General features: G+C 35.0%; 1 protein-coding gene across 1 annotated transcript in view; it reads right to left on the reverse strand.

Annotated features, from left to right (window-relative positions):
• The window catches only part of LOC104915113 (cytosolic carboxypeptidase 1), a 131,365-nt gene that overhangs the window by 957 nt on the left and 125,787 nt on the right, over positions 1-4,621 (reverse strand). The window lies entirely within an intron of this gene.

Below are 4,621 nucleotides of genomic sequence, written 5' to 3' on the forward strand. Positions count from 1 at the left end.
AAAACACATCTGTAACACTCTGAACTAATTAGTCAGTCATACACAACTCATTATTGAAATGTCCCATGACAAGTCAGCTCTATGATAAAAAATTAATACTAATGACTTGTACAAACATCATGTAATTATAGCACTATCACACATTGCTGCAGGACACAAACATAGAAATAGCAGCTGCTGTAAACAAATTGAAGGAAAAAAAACACCAAATAGATCACAGCCTAACAATCTGAGTGGAAATCTTGTATTTTACTAAACACACATTTTACAGAAAAGTATTGTGAACAATTGCACTGTATATGCCAGAAATGACAAAAAAGGAGATATTTTTTGGCCTACAATTAAGATAGATTTCCATGTGTCCTATGACTGATACTACTGTCTGCACAGCAGTCTATGTCTTCAACTCATCCAAGGCCTCCAAGAACAATGAAAGTGTCACCTTCATGTATATTAGAGGAAGGTTAGTAAATAACTTTCTGATCATCTCAACAAGCAAAATTATAGGCACTTTATAGATGCAGTTTCACTGCTCTCCCTTGGAACACAGAACATTTTCTGCTTAAAAGCATCAAGTATTGCTAAATATTTCATAAGTAATTTATATTCAGATGAAGCACTAAGAAGGTTTTCAATGCCTTTTTCCTAATAATCAACTCACACACAACTAATACAAAAGAATACTCTTATTGAGAGAGATCACCGGGTACTTGTATAAATGCTTGCCTATTAATTTTGATGACTTCTATCTTAGGGCACACTTCAACTTATCTTGGTTGTGGCTTTAAAATTAAAAGGATTAATCATTGCTTCTTTCTAGAGGTCTATTAAGAGCTTAAGTGGATCACCTGAATCTTCAATGCAATTTTTCTATTCAATACAAGTAAATTACACACTGCTTTTCTTCTACTTGTAATCTCAATAAAACACTACATTATAACCTTTTGTGCTGTTGGCAGTTAAGTTATACATTGGAATAACAACAAATTAGATGAATTGATAGTCCTAGCTTATTAAAAATGGAAGTAAAACCTGAAATAGTACAAAAATAAATTATCAAATACTCAATTCAGGCAGCCTCTGGATTTATATTTAAAGCAATCTGTACAACAGTTCAACTGAACAAAACTAGGTACTCCTAAAGATTATTTAGCTGTAACTGGGGCAACAACTCAGTAAGTTGTGTTTTGAACTGGGTGTTTTAACAAAACTATTTCCATTTAAGACAACTTAATGAGTGCAAGGAACAATCTATATCTTTACTATGATGCCTCCTCATCTTACAGATGGGGAAACCAAGGCATCATAAAGGATACAGACACTTCACGTGAATAACCTGTCACAGAACCAGGAAGGAAACACAGGCTTTTGAGCTTTCATGTTGTGATGTTTTCTGCCTTAGACATTCATTACCTGACAAGTATTCTATAAGGGGGAAAAAAAAGTTTAAATGTTTCTCTTATTCAATGAGATACCAAGAAATCAAGTAGATCACATTTCAACAAATGCACAACTGTTTTGCAGCTCCTGCTTCTAACCACTTAATGTAGATGTCTACTTATTTGATTTCATATACAAGAAATCCACATTGCAATTGCAGAATAGACCATATAATGCAATTCACAGGGAACTAAGCCATTAAATGTGAATGCTGGTCCTATGTTAACTAACAATTCTGAATGCTGAAACAAAAAACTACATACAACAGTATATGTCAGTGACAAATACTTCATAAGCCACTGACAGTGGGACATTAATGCATTACCGTAGGCACTTAGGAAAATTCATGTTACTAAGAGGCTCTACAGTCTAGTAAAGCCCTTTGAAATTCTTTTTTGTTTTCTTTTGTAATAAGTGCCATTATTTGGGAATTAAACTCACATAGCTATTCCAGTACAAGAAAGAAAAGGCCAACCAACACAGCCTGTTCTAAGAAGTACACAAAGAGCTGGGCAAACAAACCTCAAATTTTATAGGTGTGGACTGTCAACTCATCTGTTCATAGACTGTTCCATTTTTACTTCATTGCAAAATATACACGTGTATTACACGTTTTTGTCATATATTTCATATATATTTCATATATTTCACATTTATTTCATATATATTCACATGTGCTTGCATATGTATGCACACTCCTAACTTTTACAAAGTCAAACAGTGTGCACAGTCGGTATGTCTGATAGAAGACGTTTTAGACATTTGCTCTGGTATGTATACATTCAAAATTCTCAAGAGATACGTTTAGTTGATATTTCTCATTTGATAAAAATTATAAATTACATTCTCTATTCAAGGCAATAACCAAAATAGCAGATCTGAGTCTCAAAACTACATAAACATTTAACTTCAAAACTGGCTCAAAAATCTGCCTCAGTTTTAGCTTTCTACTGCCATCCAAAATACAATGCACCATCACTTCTTTAATTACTGAAAATAAATATTAAGATTACATTTATCCAGTTTTTAATTTTCTCTTTCTTGAATCTTTATTTCTTGCAAGATGGTACTCCAGTATTTTCTACATTCATAGAAGAAACTTATATAACACTTACAGACATTTGCTTTCCCGTGGTGTGTTTGCATCTGATGTAGCAGATTAGCCTTGGATATTTAAATTTCCATAAATCTTTATTCTATAGGGTAGCATGTATCTGCAAAGTATGATTATCAGTTCACTGCTTCACTGAGGTTTGGTGAAAAAGAAAAATGTAGAAACCCAAGCAACTGAAAAGATTTATTGCTGCTTAATCAAATTCTTCATTTGCCTCCCTGCCACTGCCCACCCTCAACGTACCTTGTGATAATATATTCTTAGCTGCCATCATGCTGATTCTGTGGGTTTTAATCTCCCAACTTTTCCCTTGAGCTGCTTCTAATTAACTTACTCAATAATCCCTCTTCCTCTACCCATACACCTCCTGCTTTTGGTTTTAAAAGGAAACCATTATTTGTCTCAAGTTAGCAGAGGTTGTTAATCATACAACTACAGTTAGTAGTGTAATGTATAATCTCAGTGCTTTATGTTATAAAACTTCTTTGAAGTTTTGCTGAAACTTACTTACACAACATTTTATGGTGAAATTATGAATTCACCAATATGAAGTAATACACTTGATACAATTTTGTATTCCTCACATTTATTAAGAACTTTAAGACTATTGCTTTAATTTTATAAACTAACTTCTACAACACCTGCCATCAAATAAACAGAATTTAGGAATGAACATAACCTCTCTCTGAAACATATTATTATTTTTAATTACAATATTTTACTAGCTTTTTCTTACATAAATTAATGCATCAAATATATTCAAAATTAAACTTGTTCACTAACACTGTATTTTTTTAATCTATAAGACTCAGTTACAGATAAATTAACCCACAAGTCAGACACAACCACAACAAATTTCTGGCTCATGGAGGTAAGTGACTTCTTGAGACTATGGGGAAAGTGTACACATTTAAAAGCTTCTGTAGAAAAAGAAAGAAATATTCCCTGCCAAACCATGGAAAGTTGCAGGTGCCTGAGGAATTGGAAAAGGAAGGAGAGAAAACCTAAGAACTAATGATTTCTTTTAGAACTGCAATGGAAGGGAAAGGAAAATTCTGAAAGGGCAAAAGAGTAAGGAAATATCACAAAGGAATCACCTGTACATACTTATGCTTTTGATTGATCTTTAGGATCAATATTCCTTTACAGGAAACAGCAAAGCTGGAACAGTAGGCAACATCACAAATTCAGCTCCATGCGCTGTTCCCATAAGGAGCTCTTCACCTGTTTGTTTACCCAAAGTAGTAAGTATAATCCTTAAATATTAAATTTAGAATTTCTAACACCAAAAAGAAAAATTGTGTGTCCAATCCCTTTTCAAACCATAAGAAGCTGTGTATTCAATTTCCATTTAAATATTTCAATTATTACCATTTTCACTGTCACATAATTTCATTCCACAGCTTAATCAAAAGTTACCTTAACGCTTTGTGGCATCATCCTGAAATACATTTTGTAAAACTCAAAATTGGATTAAATTACTTGGGTTCAAAAATCGTTAACTGCAGTACTTTATACACTAGTATTTGGATCACATTACCACAAATGGAAGAAAAGCATGAAAAGTGGTATCACAGCATCACAGAATGCCCGAGGTTGACAGAGACCTCTGGGTCCACTTGTCCGAACCCCTGCCCAAGTAGGGACACCCAGAGCAGGCTGCCCAGGAATACATCCAAGAGGCTTCTGAAGATCTCCAAGGAGAAGATCCCACAGCCTCTGAGCAGCCTGTGTCAGTGTTCTTTCACCTGCTCAACACCTGGTGTTCAGATTAGATGTTAGGGGGAAAGTTCTCACTCAGAGGCTGGTCAGATGCTGAACAAGTTACCCAGAGATGTTGCAGATGTCCCATCTCTGGAGGAGTTCAAGGCCAGATTGGATGGGGCCCTGGGCAGTCTGATCTGATGGGTGACCAACCTGCCCATAGCAGGGGCACTGAAACTAGATGATCTTTATGGTTCACAGAATCACAGAATGGCCAGGGTTGGAAGGGACCTCAAGGATTATGAATCTTCAACCCCCCCTTCCACATGCAAGGCCATCAATCTCCCCATTTAATACTAGACC

The sequence above is a fragment of the Meleagris gallopavo genome, chromosome Z (assembly GCF_000146605.3).
Source record: "Meleagris gallopavo isolate NT-WF06-2002-E0010 breed Aviagen turkey brand Nicholas breeding stock chromosome Z, Turkey_5.1, whole genome shotgun sequence".
Lineage (NCBI taxonomy): Eukaryota > Metazoa > Chordata > Aves > Galliformes > Phasianidae > Meleagris > Meleagris gallopavo.